General features: G+C 38.6%; 1 protein-coding gene across 2 annotated transcripts in view; it reads left to right on the top strand.

The window, feature by feature from the left end:
• LOC138854273 (ankyrin-1-like) overlaps positions 1-19,622 on the top strand; it is a 97,425-nt gene that overhangs the window by 379 nt on the left and 77,424 nt on the right. The gene's annotated exons all lie outside the window — the stretch shown is intronic.

The following is a 19,622-nucleotide window of genomic DNA, read 5'->3' on the forward strand; positions in this document are numbered from 1 at the left end:
CCAAAATATCTATAATTTAAAATCATGTTCATTCGGATCATGATTGTGAACTGCAGACTGAATTATTATATATATGAGTGTTGCTGTTTGGCCAGAGGAGAAAGATTCTTGAAAAATAATCCCATATGTACACAATCTCTAGTATAAATATTTCGTAAATTGTTTACTACAAATATAATAATATAACTGTAACAAATGAGCTAATACACTTCATACGAGCAAAAATAATAATTACAATTGGATCCTTAAACTTGAAGTGGCTACCAACAGTAAGTGATTTTACTGAAAAAGAATTAAGTTTTATTTTCTTGTAGTAATTTAGAAGATTATTCCCTAATATAACTTAGATGTCAGTAAAATGTAAATTAATGAGCTGAACATCATTTGGAATTTTGTTAAAATGATTTCTTTAACAACTGATTTTCCATGAATAATTTCAGTATTTTCTGGAATAATAGAAGTGGATTGCTAGTAATTAAGAAATTCTCCAAGAATTTATCTACACAGTGAGTAGCACTTATTGATTAATTTTGGGGGGAAAAATTCCTTAGGAAAGAAAGTAATATACTGTAAATATACTGTAAGTAATATACTGTAAATAATATACTGTAAGTAATATACTGTAAATATACTGTAAGTAATATACTGTAAATATACTGTAAGTAATATACTGTAAATATACTGTAAGTAATATACTGTAAATATACTGTAAGTAATGTATTGTAAAAATACTGTAAGTAATATACTGTAAATAATATACTGTAAGAAATATACTGTAAATATACTGTAAGTAATATACTGTAAATAATATACTGTAAGAAATATACTGTAAATATACTGTAAGTAATATACTGTAAATAATATACTGTAAGTAATATACTGTAAATATACTGTAAGTAATATACTGTAAATATACTGTAAGTAAAATACTGTAAATATACTGTAAGTAATGTATTGTAAATATACTGTAAGTAATATACTGTAAATATACTGTAAGTAATATACTGTAAATAATATACTGTAAGAAATATACTGTAAATATACTGTAAGTAATATACTGTAAATATACTGTAAGTAATATACTGTAAAAATACTGTAAGTAATGTATTGTAAATATACTGTAAGTAATATACTGTAAATATACTGTAAATAATATACTGTAAGTAATATACTGTAAGTAATATACTGTAAATATACTGTAAGTAATATACTGTAAATATACTGTAAGTAATATACTGTAAGTAATATACTGTAAATATACTGTAAGTAATATACTGTAAATATACTGTAAGTAATATACTGTAGATATACTGTAAGTAATATACTGTAAATATACTGTAAGTAATATACTGTAAATATACTGTAAATAATATACTGTAAGTAATATACTGTAAGTAATATACTGTAAGTAATATACTGTAAGTAATATACTGTAAGTAATATACTGTAAGTAATATACTGTAAGTAATATACTGTAAGTAATATACTGTAAGTAATATACTGTAAGTAATATACTGTAAGTAATATGCTGTAAGTAATATACTGTAAGTAATATACTGTAAACATGTACTTAACGTGTTCAACATTAACATCAACAAATTACTTTCCTTATTCACTGTGAATATAATAATTTTGTGCTAGGAGTTTAAATATGTCTTAAACATTATTAATATTATAATCATAGCGGAGCGCTAAACCCGTAGGATTATACAGTGCACGTGAGGGGGGATGGAAGGTATTCAGGCTCAGTTCAGGGAACCGGAGCGCAGATCCTATTCCCTAGATCAAGAGCCCCTCACCAGCATCAAGGAACCTCCCTTGAGAGGTGTGTCTTAAACAAGTCTATGTGAGAATTGTTTTCAAAAAGTAAGAAAGTGTCATCCACGTATCTATAATTTAGCATTGTTGCTGTGTCTCTCTGTGTCATAGTTGGTTACAATGGTGATCTTATTGTTGCTGTGTCTCTCTGTGTCATAGTTGGTTACAATGGTGATCTTATTGTTGCTGTGTCTCTCTGTGTCATAGTTGGTTACAATGGTGATCTTATTGTTGCTGTGTCTCTCTGTGTCATAGTTGGTTACAATGGTGATCTTATTGTTGCTGTGTCTCTCTGTGTCATAGTTGGTTACAATGGTGATCTTATTGTTGCTGTGTCTCTCTGTGTCATAGTTGGTTACAATGGTGATCTTATTGTTGCTGTGTCTCTCTGTGTCATAGTTGGTTACAATGGTGATCTTATTATTGCAATGGTGATCTTATTGTTGCTGCGTCTCTCTGTGTCATAGTTGGTGATCTGTGTCTCTCTGTGTCATAGTAGGTTACAATGGTGATCTTATTGTTGCTGTGTCTCTCTGTGTCATAGTTGGTTACAATGGTGATCTTATTGTTGCTGCGTCTCTCTGTGTCATAGCTGGTTACAATGGTGATCTTATTGTTGCTGTGTCTCTCTGTGTCATAGTTAGTTACAATGGTGATCTTATTGTTGCTGTGTCTCTCTGTGTCATAGTTGGTTACAATGGTGATCTTATTGTTGCTGTGTCTCTCTGTGTCATAGTTGGTTACAATGGTGATCTTATTGTTGCTGTGTCTCTCTGTGTCATAGTTGGTTACAATGGTGATCTTATTGTTGCTGTGTCTCTCTGTGTCATAGTTGGTTACAATGGTGATCTTATTGTTGCTGTGTCTCTCTGTGTCATAGTTGGTTACAATGGTGATCTTATTGTTGCTGTGTCTCTCTGTGTCATAGTTGGTTACAATGGTGATCTTATTGTTGCTGTGTCTCTCTGTGTCATAGTTGGTTACAATGGTGATCTTATTGTTGCTGTGTCTCTCTGTGTCATAGTTGGTTACAATGGTGATCTTATTGTTGCTGTGTCTCTCTGTGTCATAGTTGGTTACAATGGTGATCTTATTGTTGCTGTGTCTCTCTGTGTCATAGTTGGTTACAATGGTGATCTTATTGTTGCTGTGTCTCTCTGTGTCATAGTTGGTTACAATGGTGATCTTATTGTTGCTGTGTCTCTCTGTGTCATAGTTGGTTACAATGGTGATCTTATTGTTGCTGTGTCTCTGTGTCATAGTTTACAATGGTGATCTTATTGTTGCTGTGTCTCTCTGTCTCATATTAGGGTGATCTTATTGTTGCTGTGTCTCTCTGTGTCATAGTTGGTTACAATGGTGATCTTATTGTTGCTGCGTCTCTCTGTGTCATAGTTGGTTACAATGGTGATCTTATTGTTGCTGTGTCTCTCTGTGTCATAGTTGGTTACAGTTGTTGGTTACAATGGTGATCTTATTGTTGCTGTGTCTCTCTGTGTCATAGTTGGTTACAATGGTGATCTTATTGTTGCTGTGTCTCTCTGTGTCATAGTTGGTTACAATGGTGATCTTATTGTTGCTGTGTCTCTCTGTGTCATAGTTGGTTACAATGGTGATCTTATTGTTGCTGTGTCTCTCTGTGTCATAGTTGGTTACAATGGTGATCTTATTGTTGCTGTGTCTCTCTGTGTCATAGTTGGTTACAATGGTGATCTTATTGTTGCTGTGTCTCTCTGTGTCATAGTTGGTTACAATGGTGATCTTATTGTTGCTGTGTCTCTCTGTGTCATAGTTGGTTACAATGGTGATCTTATTGTTGCTGTGTCTCTCTGTGTCATAGTTGGTTACAATGGTGATCTTATTGTTGCTGTGTCTCTCTGTGTCATAGTTGGTTACAATGGTGATCTTATTGTTGCTGTGTCTCTCTGTGTCATAGTTGGTTACAATGGTGATCTTATTGTTGCTGTGTCTCTCTGTGTCATAGTTGGTTACAATGGTGATCTTATTGTTGCTGTGTCTCTCTGTGTCATAGTTGGTTACAATGGTGATCTTATTGTTGCTGTGTCTCTCTGTGTCATAGTTGGTTACAATGGTGATCTTATTGTTGCTGTGTCTCTCTGTGTCATAGTTGGTTACAATGGTGATCTTATTGTTGCTGTGTCTCTCTGTGTCATAGTTGGTTACAATGGTGATCTTATTGTTGCTGCGTCTCTCTGTGTCATAGTTGGTTACAATGGTGATCTTATTGTTGCTGTGTCTCTCTGTGTCATAGTTGGTTACAATGGTGATCTTATTGTTGCTGTGTCTCTCTGTGTCATAGTTGGTTACAATGGTGATCTTATTGTTGCTGTGTCTCTCTGTGTCATAGTTGGTTACAATGGTGATCTTATTGTTGCTGTGTCTCTCTGTGTCATAGTTGGTTACAATGGTGATCTTATTGTTGCTGTGTCTCTCTGTGTCATAGTTGGTTACAATGGTGATCTTATTGTTGCTGTGTCTCTCTGTGTCATAGTTGGTTACAATGGTGATCTTATTGTTGCTGTGTCTCTCTGTGTCATAGTTGGTTACAATGGTGATCTTATTGTTGCTGTGTCTCTCTGTGTCATAGTTGGTTACAATGGTGATCTTATTGTTGCTGTGTCTCTCTGTGTCATAGTTGGTTACAATGGTGATCTTATTGTTGCTGTGTCTCTCTGTGTCATAGTTGGTTACAATGGTGATCTTATTGTTGCTGTGTCTCTCTGTGTCATAGTTGGTTACAATGGTGATCTTATTGTTGCTGCGTCTCTCTGTGTCATAGTTGGTTACAATGGTGATCTTATTGTTGCTGTGTCTCTCTGTGTCATAGTTGGTTACAATGGTGATCTTATTGTTGCTGTGTCTCTCTGTGTCATAGTTGGTTACAATGGTGATCTTATTGTTGCTGTGTCTCTCTGTGTCATAGTTGGTTACAATGGTGATCTTATTGTTGCTGTGTCTCTCTGTGTCATAGTTGGTTACAATGGTGATCTTATTGTTGCTGCGTCTCTCTGTGTCATAGTTGGTTACAATGGTGATCTTATTGTTGCTGCGTCTCTCTGTGTCATAGTTGGTTACAATGGTGATCTTATTGTTGCTGTGTCTCTCTGTGTCATAGTTGGTTACAATGGTGATCTTATTGTTGCTGTGTCTCTCTGTGTCATAGTTGGTTACAATGGTGATCTTATTGTTGCTGTGTCTCTCTGTGTCATAGTTGGTTACAATGGTGATCTTATTGTTGCTGTGTCTCTCTGTGTCATAGTTGGTTACAATGGTGATCTTATTGTTGCTGTGTCTCTCTGTGTCATAGTTGGTTACAATGGTGATCTTATTGTTGCTGTGTCTCTCTGTGTCATAGTTGGTTACAATGGTGATCTTATTGTTGCTGTGTCTCTCTGTGTCATAGTTGGTTACAATGGTGATCTTATTGTTGCTGTGTCTCTCTGTGTCATAGTTGGTTACAATGGTGATCTTATTGTTGCTGTGTCTCTCTGTGTCATAGTTGGTTACAATGGTGATCTTATTGTTGCTGTGTCTCTCTGTGTCATAGTTGGTTACAATGGTGATCTTATTGTTGCTGTGTCTCTCTGTGTCATAGTTGGTTACAATGGTGATCTTATTGTTGCTGTGTCTCTCTGTGTCATAGTTGGTTACAATGGTGATCTTATTGTTGCTGTGTCTCTCTGTGTCATAGTTGGTTACAATGGTGATCTTATTGTTGCTGCGTCTCTCTGTGTCATAGTTGGTTACAATGGTGATCTTATTGTTGCTGTGTCTCTCTGTGTCATAGTTGGTTACAATGGTGATCTTATTGTTGCTGTGTCTCTCTGTGTCATAGTTGGTTACAATGGTGATCTTATTGTTGCTGTGTCTCTCTGTGTCATAGTTGGTTACAATGGTGATCTTATTGTTGCTGTGTCTCTCTGTGTCATAGTTGGTTACAATGGTGATCTTATTGTTGCTGTGTCTCTCTGTGTCATAGTTGGTTACAATGGTGATCTTATTGTTGCTGTGTCTCTCTGTGTCATAGTTGGTTACAATGGTGATCTTATTGTTGCTGTGTCTCTCTGTGTCATAGTTGGTTACAATGGTGATCTTATTGTTGCTGTGTCTCTCTGTGTCATAGTTGGTTACAATGGTGATCTTATTGTTGCTGTGTCTCTCTGTGTCATAGTTGGTTACAATGGTGATCTTATTGTTGCTGTGTCTCTCTGTGTCATAGTTGGTTACAATGGTGATCTTATTGTTGCTGTGTCTCTCTGTGTCATAGTTGGTTACAATGGTGATCTTATTGTTGCTGTGTCTCTCTGTGTCATAGTTGGTTACAATGGTGATCTTATTGTTGCTGCGTCTCTCTGTGTCATAGTTGGTTACAATGGTGATCTTATTGTTGCTGTGTCTCTCTGTGTCATAGTTGGTTACAATGGTGATCTTATTGTTGCTGTGTCTCTCTGTGTCATAGTTGGTTACAATGGTGATCTTATTGTTGCTGTGTCTCTCTGTGTCATAGTTGGTTACAATGGTGATCTTATTGTTGCTGTGTCTCTCTGTGTCATAGTTGGTTACAATGGTGATCTTATTGTTGCTGTGTCTCTCTGTGTCATAGTTGGTTACAATGGTGATCTTATTGTTGCTGCGTCTCTCTGTGTCATAGTTGGTTACAATGGTGATCTTATTGTTGCTGTGTCTCTCTGTGTCATAGTTGGTTACAATGGTGATCTTATTGTTGCTGTGTCTCTCTGTGTCATAGTTACAATGGTGATCTTATTGTTGCTGTGTCTCTCTGTGTCATAGTTGGTTACAATGGTGATCTTATTGTTGCTGTGTCTCTCTGTGTCATAGTTGGTTACAATGGTGATCTTATTGTTGCTGTGTCTCTCTGTGTCATAGTTGGTTACAATGGTGATCTTATTGTTGCTGTGTCTCTCTGTGTCATAGTTGGTTACAATGGTGATCTTATTGTTGCTGTGTCTCTCTGTGTCATAGTTGGTTACAATGGTGATCTTATTGTTGCTGTGTCTCTCTGTGTCATAGTTGGTTACAATGGTGATCTTATTGTTGCTGTGTCTCTCTGTGTCATAGTTGGTTACAATGGTGATCTTATTGTTGCTGTGTCTCTCTGTGTCATAGTTGGTTACAATGGTGATCTTATTGTTGCTGTGTCTCTCTGTGTCATAGTTGGTTACAATGGTGATCTTATTGTTGCTGTGTCTCTCTGTGTCATAGTTGGTTACAATGGTGATCTTATTGTTGCTGTGTCTCTCTGTGTCATAGTTGGTTACAATGGTGATCTTATTGTTGCTGTGTCTCTCTGTGTCATAGTTGGTTACAATGGTGATCTTATTGTTGCTGTGTCTCTCTGTGTCATAGTTGGTTACAATGGTGATCTTATTGTTGCTGTGTCTCTCTGTGTCATAGTTGGTTACAATGGTGATCTTATTGTTGCTGTGTCTCTCTGTGTCATAGTTGGTTACAATGGTGATCTTATTGTTGCTGTGTCTCTCTGTGTCATAGTTGGTTACAATGGTGATCTTATTGTTGCTGTGTCTCTCTGTGTCATAGTTAGTTACAATGGTGATCTTATTGTTGCTGTGTCTCTCTGTGTCATAGTTGGTTACAATGGTGATCTTATTGTTGCTGTGTCTCTCTGTGTCATAGTTGGTTACAATGGTGATCTTATTGTTGCTGTGTCTCTCTGTGTCATAGTTGGTTACAATGGTGATCTTATTGTTGCTGTGTCTCTCTGTGTCATAGTTGGTTACAATGGTGATCTTATTGTTGCTGTGTCTCTCTGTGTCATAGTTGGTTACAATGGTGATCTTATTGTTGCTGTGTCTCTCTGTGTCATAGTTGGTTACAATGGTGATCTTATTGTTGCTGTGTCTCTCTGTGTCATAGTTGGTTACAATGGTGATCTTATTGTTGCTGTGTCTCTCTGTGTCATAGTTGGTTACAATGGTGATCTTATTGTTGCTGTCTCTCTGTCTCTCTGTGTCATAGTTGGTTACAATGGTGATCTTATTGTTGCTGTGTCTAGTTGGTTACAATGGTGATCTTATTGTTGCTGTGTCTCTCTGTCATAGTTGGTTACAATGGTGATCTTATTGTTGCTGTGTCTCTCTGTGTCATAGTTGGTTACAATGGTGATCTTATTGTTGCTGTGTCTCTCTGTGTCATAGTTGGTTACAATGGTGATCTTATTGTTGCTGTGTCTCTCTGTGTCATAGTTGGTTACAATGGTGATCTTATTGTTGCTGTGTCTCTCTGTGTCATAGTTGGTTACAATGGTGATCTTATTGTTGCTGTGTCTCTCTGTGTCATAGTTGGTTACAATGGTGATCTTATTGTTGCTGTGTCTCTCTGTGTCATAGTTGGTTACAATGGTGATCTTATTGTTGCTGTGTCTCTCTGTGTCATAGTTGGTTACAATGGTGATCTTATTGTTGCTGTGTCTCTCTGTGTCATAGTTGGTTACAATGGTGATCTTATTGTTGCTGTGTCTCTCTGTGTCATAGTTGGTTACAATGGTGATCTTATTGTTGCTGTGTCTCTCTGTGTCATAGTTGGTTACAATGGTGATCTTATTGTTGCTGTGTCTCTCTGTGTCATAGTTGGTTACAATGGTGATCTTATTGTTGCTGTGTCTCTCTGTGTCATAGTTGGTTACAATGGTGATCTTATTGTTGCTGTGTCTCTCTGTGTCATAGTTGGTTACAATGGTGATCTTATTGTTGCTGTGTCTCTCTGTGTCATAGTTGGTTACAATGGTGATCTTATTGTTGCTGTGTCTCTCTGTGTCATAGTTGGTTACAATGGTGATCTTATTGTTGCTGTGTCTCTCTGTGTCATAGTTGGTTACAATGGTGATCTTATTGTTGCTGTGTCTCTCTGTGTCATAGTTGGTTACAATGGTGATCTTATTGTTGCTGTGTCTCTCTGTGTCATAGTTGGTTACAATGGTGATCTTATTGTTGCTGTGTCTCTCTGTGTCATAGTTGGTTACAATGGTGATCTTATTGTTGCTGTGTCTCTCTGTGTCATAGTTGGTTACAATGGTGATCTTATTGTTGCTGTGTCTCTCTGTGTCATAGTTGGTTACAATGGTGATCTTATTGTTGCTGTGTCTCTCTGTGTCATAGTTGGTTACAATGGTGATCTTATTGTTGCTGTGTCTCTCTGTGTCATAGTTGGTTACAATGGTGATCTTATTGTTGCTGTGTCTCTCTGTGTCATAGTTGGTTACAATGGTGATCTTATTGTTGCTGTGTCTCTCTGTGTCATAGTTGGTTACAATGGTGATCTTATTGTTGCTGTGTCTCTCTGTGTCATAGTTGGTTACAATGGTGATCTTATTGTTGCTGTGTCTCTCTGTGTCATAGTTGGTTACAATGGTGATCTTATTGTTGCTGTGTCTCTCTGTGTCATAGTTGGTTACAATGGTGATCTTATTGTTGCTGTGTCTCTCTGTGTCATAGTTGGTTACAATGGTGATCTTATTGTTGCTGTGTCTCTCTGTGTCATAGTTGGTTACAATGGTGATCTTATTGTTGCTGTGTCTCTCTGTGTCATAGTTGGTTACAATGGTGATCTTATTGTTGCTGTGTCTCTCTGTGTCATAGTTGGTTACAATGGTGATCTTATTGTTGCTGTGTCTCTCTGTGTCATAGTTGGTTACAATGGTGATCTTATTGTTGCTGTGTCTCTCTGTGTCATAGTTGGGTGATCTTATTGTTGCTGTGTCTCTCTGTGTCATAGTTGGTTACAATGGTGATCTTATTGTTGCTGTGTCTCTCTGTGTCATAGTTGGTTACAATGGTGATCTTATTGTTGCTGCGTCTCTCTGTGTCATAGTTGGTTACAATGGTGATCTTATTGTTGCTGTGTCTCTCTGTGTCATAGTTGGTTACAATGGTGATCTTATTGTTGCTGTGTCTCTCTGTGTCATAGTTGGTTACAATGGTGATCTTATTGTTGCTGTGTCTCTCTGTGTCATAGTTGGTTACAATGGTGATCTTATTGTTGCTGTGTCTCTCTGTGTCATAGTTGGTTACAATGGTGATCTTATTGTTGCTGTGTCTCTCTGTGTCATAGTTGGTTACAATGGTGATCTTATTGTTGCTGTGTCTCTCTGTGTCATAGTTGGTTACAATGGTGATCTTATTGTTGCTGTGTCTCTCTGTGTCATAGTTGGTTACAATGGTGATCTTATTGTTGCTGTGTCTCTCTGTGTCATAGTTGGTTACAATGGTGATCTTATTGTTGCTGTGTCTCTCTGTGTCATAGTTGGTTACAATGGTGATCTTATTGTTGCTGCGTCTCTCTGTCTCTGGTGATCTGTGTCATAGTTGGTTACAATGGTGATCTTATTGTTGCTGTGTCTCTCTGTGTCATAGTTGGTTACAATGGTGATCTTATTGTTGCTGTGTCTCTCTGTGTCATAGTTGGTTACAATGGTGATCTTATTGTTGCTGTGTCTCTCTGTGTCATAGTTGGTTACAATGGTGATCTTATTGTTGCTGTGTCTCTCTGTGTCATAGTTGGTTACAATGGTGATCTTATTGTTGCTGTGTCTCTCTGTGTCATAGTTGGTTACAATGGTGATCTTATTGTTGCTGTGTCTCTCTGTGTCATAGTTGGTTACAATGGTGATCTTATTGTTGCTGTGTCTCTCTGTGTCATAGTTGGTTACAATGGTGATCTTATTGTTGCTGTGTCTCTCTGTGTCATAGTTGGTTACAATGGTGATCTTATTGTTGCTGTGTCTCTCTGTGTCATAGTTGGTTACAATGGTGATCTTATTGTTGCTGTGTCTCTCTGTGTCATAGATGGTTACAATGGTGATCTTATTGTTGCTGTGTCTCTCTGTGTCATAGTAGGTTACAATGGTGATCTTATTGTTGCTGTGTCTCTCTGTGTCAATAGTTGGTTACAATGGTGATCTTATTGTTGCTGTGTCTCTCTGTGTCATAGTTGGTTACAATGGTGATCTTATTGTTGCTGTGTCTCTCTGTGTCATAGTTGGTTACAATGGTGATCTTATTGTTGCTGTGTCTCTCTGTGTCATAGTTGGTTACAATGGTGATCTTATTGTTGCTGTGTCTCTCTGTGTCATAGTTGGTTACAATGGTGATCTTATTGTTGCTGTGTCTCTCTGTGTCATAGTTGGTTACAATGGTGATCTTATTGTTGCTGTGTCTCTCTGTGTCATAGTTGGTTACAATGGTGATCTTATTGTTGCTGTGTCTCTCTGTGTCATAGTTGGTTACAATGGTGATCTTATTGTTGCTGTGTCTCTCTGTGTCATAGTTGGTTACAATGGTGATCTTATTGTTGCTGTGTCTCTCTGTGTCATAGTTGGTTACAATGGTGATCTTATTGTTGCTGTGTCTCTCTGTGTCATAGTTGGTTACAATGGTGATCTTATTGTTGCTGTGTCTCTCTGTGTCATAGTTGGTTACAATGGTGATCTTATTGTTGCTGTGTCTCTCTGTGTCATAGTTGGTTACAATGGTGATCTTATTGTTGCTGTGTCTCTCTGTGTCATAGTTGGTTACAATGGTGATCTTATTGTTGCTGTGTCTCTCTGTGTCATAGTTGGTTACAATGGTGATCTTATTGTTGCTGTGTCTCTCTGTGTCATAGTTGGTTACAATGGTGATCTTATTGTTGCTGTGTCTCTCTGTGTCATAGTTGGTTACAATGGTGATCTTATTGTTGCTGTGTCTCTCTGTGTCATAGTTGGTTACAATGGTGATCTTATTGTTGCTGTGTCTCTCTGTGTCATAGTTGGTTACAATGGTGATCTTATTGTTGCTGTGTCTCTCTGTGTCATAGTTGGTTACAATGGTGATCTTATTGTTGCTGTGTCTCTCTGTGTCATAGTTGGTTACAATGGTGATCTTATTGTTGCTGTGTCTCTCTGTGTCATAGTTGGTTACAATGGTGATCTTATTGTTGCTGTGTCTCTCTGTGTCATAGTTGGTTACAATGGTGATCTTATTGTTGCTGTGTCTCTCTGTGTCATAGTTGGTTACAATGGTGATCTTATTGTTGCTGTGTCTCTCTGTGTCATAGTTGGTTACAATGGTGATCTTATTGTTGCTGTGTCTCTCTGTGTCATAGTTGGTTACAATGGTGATCTTATTGTTGCTGCGTCTCTCTGTCTCTCTGTGTCATAGTTGGTTACAATGGTGATCTTATTGTTGCTGCGTCTCTCTGTGTCATAGTTGGTTACAATGGTGATCTTATTGTTGCTGTGTCTCTCTGTGTCATAGTTGGTTACAATGGTGATCTTATTGTTGCTGTGTCTCTCTGTGTCATAGTTGGTTACAATGGTGATCTTATTGTTGCTGTGTCTCTCTGTGTCATAGTTGGTTACAATGGTGATCTTATTGTTGCTGTGTCTCTCTGTGTCATAGTTGGTTACAATGGTGATCTTATTGTTGCTGTGTCTCTCTGTGTCATAGTTGGTTACAATGGTGATCTTATTGTTGCTGTGTCTCTCTGTGTCATAGTTGGTTACAATGGTGATCTTATTGTTGCTGTGTCTCTCTGTGTCATAGTTGGTTACAATGGTGATCTTATTGTTGCTGTGTCTCTCTGTGTCATAGTTGGTTACAATGGTGATCTTATTGTTGCTGTGTCTCTCTGTGTCATAGTTGGTTACAATGGTGATCTTATTGTTGCTGTGTCTCTCTGTGTCATAGTTGGTTACAATGGTGATCTTATTGTTGCTGTGTCTCTCTGTGTCATAGTTGGTTACAATGGTGATCTTATTGTTGCTGTGTCTCTCTGTGTCATAGTTGGTTACAATGGTGATCTTATTGTTGCTGTGTCTCTCTGTGTCATAGTTGGTTACAATGGTGATCTTATTGTTGCTGAGTCTCTCTGTGTCAATGGTGATCTTATTGTTGCTGTGTCTCTCTGTGTCATAGTTGGTTACAATGGTGATCTTATTGTTGCTGTGTCTCTCTGTGTCATAGTTGGTTACAATGGTGATCTTATTGTTGCTGTGTCTCTCTGTGTCATAGTTGGTTACAATGGTGATCTTATTGTTGCTGTGTCTCTCTGTGTCATAGTTGGTTACAATGGTGATCTTATTGTTGCTGTGTCTCTCTGTGTCATAGTTGGTTACAATGGTGATCTTATTGTTGCTGTGTCTCTCTGTGTCATAGTTGGTTACAATGGTGATCTTATTGTTGCTGTGTCTCTGTGTCATAGTTGGTTACAATGGTGATCTTATTGTTGCTGTGTCTCTCTGTGTCATAGTTGGTTACAATGGTGATCTTATTGTTGCTGCGTCTCTCTGTGTCATAGTTGGTTACAATGGTGATCTTATTGTTGCTGTGTCTCTCTGTGTCATAGTTGGTTACAATGGTGATCTTATTGTTGCTGTGTCTCTCTGTGTCATAGTTGGTTACAATGGTGATCTTATTGTTGCTGTGTCTCTCTGTGTCATAGTTGGTTACAATGGTGATCTTATTGTTGCTGTGTCTCTCTGTGTCATAGTTGGTTACAATGGTGATCTTATTGTTGCTGTGTCTCTCTGTGTCATAGTTGGTTACAATGGTGATCTTATTGTTGCTGTGTCTCTCTGTGTCATAGTTGGTTACAATGGTGATCTTATTGTTGCTGTGTCTCTCTGTGTCATAGTTGGTTACAATGGTGATCTTATTGTTGCTGTTGTCTCTCTGTGTCATAGTTGGTTACAATGGTGATCTTATTGTTGCTGTGTCTCTCTGTGTCATAGTTGGTTACAATGGTGATCTTATTGTTGCTGTGTCTCTCTGTGTCATAGTTGGTTACAATGGTGATCTTATTGTTGCTGTGTCTCTCTGTGTCATAGTTGGTTACAATGGTGATCTTATTGTTGCTGTGTCTCTCTGTGTCATAGTTGGTTACAATGGTGATCTTATTGTTGCTGTGTCTCTCTGTGTCATAGTTGGTTACAATGGTGATCTTATTGTTGCTGTGTCTCTCTGTGTCATAGTTGGTTACAATGGTGATCTTATTGTTGCTGTGTCTCTCATGTTGTTACAATGGTGATCTTATTGTTGCTGTGTCTCTCTGTGTCATTGTTGGTTACAATGGTGATCTTATTGTTGCTGTGTCTCTCTGTGTCATAGTTGGTTACAATGGTGATCTTATTGTTGCTGTGTCTCTCTGTGTCATAGTTGGTTACAATGTGATCTTATTGTTGCTGTGTCTCTCTGTGTCATAGTTAGTTACAATGGTGATCTTATTGGTCCTGTGTCTCTCTGTGTCATAGTTGGTTGCAATGGTGATCTTATTGTTGCTGTGTCTCTCTGTGTCATAGTTGGTTACAATGGTGATCTTATTGTTGCTGTGTCTCTCTGTGTCATAGTTGGTTACAATGGTGATCTTATTGTTGCTGTGTCTCTCTGTGTCATAGTTGGTTACAATGGTGATCTTATTGTTGCTGTGTCTCTCTGTGTCATAGTTGGTTACAATGGTGATCTTATTGTTGCTGTGTCTCTCTGTGTCATAGTTGGTTACAATGGTGATCTTATTGTTGCTGTTATAGTTGGTTACAATGGTGACAATGGTGATCTTATTGTTGCTGTGTCTCTCTTATTGTGTGTGTCTCTCTGTGTCATAGATGGTTACAATGGTGATCTTATTGTTGCTGTGTCTCTCTGTGTCATAGTTGGTTACAATGGTGATCTTATTGTTGCTGTGTCTCTCTGTGTCATAGTTGGTTACAATGGTGATCTTATTGTTGCTGTGTCTCTCTGTGTCATAGTTGGTTACAATGGTGATCTTATTGTTGCTGTGTCTCTCTGTGTCATAGTTGGTTACAATGGTGATCTTATTGTTGCTGTGTCTCTCTGTGTCATAGTTGGTTACAATGGTGATCTTATTGTTGCTGTGTCTCTCTGTGTCATAGTTGGTTACAATGGTGATCTTATTGTTGCTGCGTCTCTCTGTGTCATAGTTGGTTACAATGGTGATCTTATTGTTGCTGTGTCTCTGTGTCATAGTTGGTTACAATGGTGATCTTATTGTTGCTGCGTCTCTCTGTGTCATAGTTGGTTACAATGGTGATCTTATTGTTGCTGTGTCTCTCTGTGTCATAGTTGGTTACAATGGTGATCTTATTGTTGCTGTGTCTCTCTGTGTCATAGTTGGTTACAATGGTGATCTTATTGTTGCTGTGTCTCTCTGTGTCATAGTTGGTTACAATGGTGATCTTATTGTTGCTGTGTCTCTCTGTGTCATAGTTGGTTACAATGGTGATCTTATTGTTGCTGTGTCTCTCTGTGTCATAGTTGGTTACAATGGTGATCTTATTGTTGCTGTGTCTCTCTGTGTCATAGTTGGTTACAATGGTGATCTTATTGTTGCTGTGTCTCTCTGTGTCATAGTTGGTTACAATGGTGATCTTATTGTTGCTGTGTCTCTCTGTGTCATAGTTGGTTACAATGGTGATCTTATTGTTGCTGTGTCTCTCTGTGTCATAGTTGGTTACAATGGTGATCTTATTGTTGCTGTGTCATAGTTGGTTACAATGGTGATCTTATTGTTGCTGTGTCTCTCTGTGTCATAGTTGGTTACAATGGTGATCTTATTGTTGCTGTGTCTCTCTGTGTCATAGTTGGTTACAATGGTGATCTTATTGTTGCTGTGTCTCTCTGTGTCATAGTTGGTTACAATGGTGATCTTATTGTTGCTGTGTCTCTCTGTGTCATAGTTGGTTACAATGGTGATCTTATTGTTGCTGTGTCTCTCTGTGTCATAGTTGGTTACAATGGTGATCTTATTGTTGCTGCGTCTCTCTGTGTCATAGTTGGTTACAATGGTGATCTTATTGTTGCTGCGTCTCTCTGTGTCATAGTTGGTTACAATGGTGATCTTATTGTTGCTGTGTCTCTCTGTGTCATAGTTGGTTACAATGGTGATCTTATTGTTGCTGTGTCTCTCTGTGTCATAGTTGGTTACAATGGTGATCTTATTGTTGCTGTGTCTCTCTGTGTCATAGTTGGTTACAATGGTGATCTTATTGTTGCTGTGTCTCTCTGTGTCATAGTTGGTTACAATGGTGATCTTATTGTTGCTGCGTCTCTCTCTGTGTCATAGTTGGTTACAATGGTGATCTTATTGTTGCTGTGTCTCTCTGTGTCATAGTTGGTTACAATGGTGATCTTATTGTTGCTGTGTCTCTCTGTGTCATAGTTGGTTACAATGGTGATCTTATTGTTGCTGTGTCTCTCTGTGTCATAGTTGGTTACAATGGTGATCTTATTGTTGCTGTGTCTCTCTGTGTCATAGTTGGTTACAATGGTGATCTTATTGTTGCTGTGTCTCTCTGTGTCATAGTTGGTTACAATGGTGATCTTATTGTTGCTGTGTCTCTCTGTGTCATAGTTGGTTACAATGGTGATCTTATTGTTGCTGCGTCTCTCTGTGTCATAGTTGGTTACAATAGTGATCTTATTGTTGCTGCGTCTCTCTGTGTCATTGTTGGTTACAATGGTGATCTTATTGTTGCTGTGTCTCTCTGTGTCATTGTTGGTTACAATGGTGATCTTATTGTTGCTGTGTCTCTCTGTGTCATAGTTGGTTACAATGGTGATCTTATTGTTGCTGTGTCTCTCTGTGTCATAGTTGGTTACAATGGTGATCTTATTGTTGCTGTGTCTCTCTGTGTCATAGTTGGTTACAATGGTGATCTTATTGTTGCTGTGTCTCTCTGTGTCATAGTTGGTTGCAATGGTGATCTTATTGTTGCTGTGTCTCTCTGTGTCATAGTTGGTTACAATGGTGATTTTATTGTTGCTGTGTCTCTCTGTGTCATAGTTGGTTACAATGGTGATCTTATTGTTGCTGTGTCTCTCTGTGTCATAGTTGGTTGCAATGGTGATATTATTGTTGCTGCCTCTCCTTGTGTCATAGTTGGTTACAATGGTGATCTTATTGTTGCTGTGTCTCTCTGTGTCATAGTTGGTTACAATGGTGATCTTATTGTTGCTGCGTCTCTCTGTGTCATAGTTGGTTACAATGGTGATCTTATTGTTGCTGCGTCTCTCTGTGTCATAGTTGGTTACAATGGTGATCTTATTGTTGCTGCGTCTCTCTGTGTCGTAGTTGGTTACAATGGTGATCTTATTGTTGCTGCGTCTCTCTGTGTCATAGTTGGTTACAATGGTGATCTTATTGTTGCTGTGTCTCTCTGTGTCATAGTTGGTTACAATGGTGATCTTATTGTTGCTGTGTCTCTCTCTGTGTCATAGTTGGTTACAATGGTGATCTTATTGTTGCTGTGTCTCTCTGTGTCATAGTTGGTTACAATGGTGATCTTATTGTTGCTGTGTCTCTGTGTGTCATAGTTGGTTACAATGGTGATCTTATTGTTGCTGCGTCCCTCTGTGTCATAGTTGGTTACAATGGTGATCTTATTGTTGCTGTGTCTCTCTGTGTCATAGTTGGTTACAATGGTGATCTTATTGTTGCTGTGTCTCTCTGTGTCATAGTTGGTTACAATGGTGATCTTATTGTTGCTGCGTCTCTCTGTGTCATAGTTGGTTACAATGGTGATCTTATTGTTGCTGTGTCTCTCTGTGTCATAGTTGGTTACAATGGTGATCTTATTGTTGCTGCGTCTCTCTGTGTCATAGTTGGTTACAATAGTGATCTTATTGTTGCTGCGTCTCTCTGTGTCATTGTTGGTTACAATGGTGATCTTATTGTTGCTGTGTCTCTCTGTGTCATTGTTGGTTACAATGGTGATCTTATTGTTGCTGTGTCTCTCTGTGTCATAGATGGTTACAATGGTGATCTTATTGTTGCTGTGTCTCTCTGTGTCATAGTTGGTTACAATGGTGATCTTATTGTTGCTGTGTCTCTCTGTGTCATAGTTAGTTACAATGGTGATCTTATTGTTGCTGTGTCTCTCTGTGTCATAGTTGGTTGCAATGGTGATCTTATTGTTGCTGTGTCTCTCTGTGTCATAGTTGGTTACAATGGTGATTTTATTGTTGCTGTGTCTCTCTGTGTCATAGTTGGTTACAATGGTGATCTTATTGTTGCTGTGTCTCTCTGTGTCATTGTTGGTTACAATGGTGATCTTATTGTTGCTGTGTCTCTCTGTGTCATAGTTGGTTACAATGGTGATCTTATTGTTGCTGTGTCTCTCTGTGTCATAGTTGGTTACAATGGTGATCTTATTGTTGCTGCGTCTCTCTGTGTCATTGTTGGTTACAATGGTGATCTTATTGTTGCTGTGTCTCTCTGTGTCATAGTTGGTTACAATGGTGATCTTATTGTTGCTGCGTCTCTCTGTGTCATAGTTGGTTACGATGGTGATCTTATTGTTGCTGCGTCTCTCTGTGTCATAGTTGGTTACAATGGTGATCTTATTGTTGCTGTGTCTCTCTGTGTCATAGTTCGTTACGATGGTGATCTTATTGTTGCTGCGTCTCTCTGTGTCATAGTTGTTTACCATAGTGATCTTATTGTTGCTGCGTCTCTCTGTGTCATAGTTGGTTACAATAGTGATCTTATTGTTGCTGTGTCTCTCTGTGTCATAGTTGGTTACAATGGTGATCTTATTGTTGCTGTGTCTCTCTGTGTCATAGTTGGTTACAATGGTGATCTTATTGTTGCTGCGTCTCTCTGTGTCATAGTTGGTTACAATGGTGATCTTATTGTTGCTGCGTCTCTCTGTCATAGTTGGTTACAATGGTGATCTTATTGTTGCTGCATCTCTCTGTGTCATAGTTGGTTACAATGGTGATCTCGTTGTTACTGCGTCTCTCTGTGTCATAGTTGGTTAAAATGGTGATCTCGTTGTTACTGCGTCTCTCTGTGTCATAGTTGGTTGCAATAGTAATATCATAGTTGCTGTGTCTCTATGTGTCATAGTTGGTTACAATGGTGATCTCGTTGTTACTGCGTCTCTCTGTATCATAGTTGGTTAAAATGGTGATCTCGTTGTTACTGCGTCTCTCTGTGTCATAGTTGGTTTCAATGGTGATCTCGCTGTTACTGCGTCTCTCTGTGTCATAGTTGGTTATAATAGTGATATCATATTTGCTGTGTGTCTGTGTCATAGTTGGTTACAATGGTGATCTTATTGTTGCTGTGTCTCTCTGTGTCATAGTTGGTTACAATGGTGATCTTATTGTTGCTGCGTCTCTCTGTGTCATAGTTGGTTACGATGGTGATCTTATTGTTGCTGTGTGTCTGTGTCATAGTTGGTTACAATGGTGATCTTATTGTTGCTGTGTCTCTCTGTGTCATAGTTGGTTACAATGGTGATCTTATTGTTGCTGCGTCTCTCTGTGTCATAGTTGGTTACGATGGTGATCTTATTGTTGCTGCGTCTCTCTGTGTCATAGTTGGTTACGATGGTGATCTTATTGTTGCTGTGTCTCTCTGTGTCATAGTTGGTTACGATGGTGATCTTATTGTTGCTGCGTCTCTCTGTGTCATAGTTGTTTACCATAGTGATCTTATTGTATCATGTGGGAGTTCGATACGTGGATTAGGGTAGAAATACTCACGTAGGCTGTTATTACGTATAATCGTAGATATGTGGAGAGAACCCGCAGCCGTTACCTGTCTCCTTGGTTACACTCGTAAAACTGACTAGCCGGCTGGCCAGTACCCCGTAGTGGGTCTTTTGAAAATAGTGTCAGCTCAGCACAGACCGTGACTCAAGACGGTTGGTCGTTGAGTCAACGGACAAGTTACTGGTAACTGGTTACTACTACTGAGACTGGTAACTGGTTACTACTACTGAGAGCTCGGCGACGCTAACGTATGTC

This window comes from Cherax quadricarinatus, chromosome 53, assembly GCF_038502225.1.
Source record: "Cherax quadricarinatus isolate ZL_2023a chromosome 53, ASM3850222v1, whole genome shotgun sequence".
Classification (NCBI taxonomy): domain Eukaryota; kingdom Metazoa; phylum Arthropoda; class Malacostraca; order Decapoda; family Parastacidae; genus Cherax; species Cherax quadricarinatus.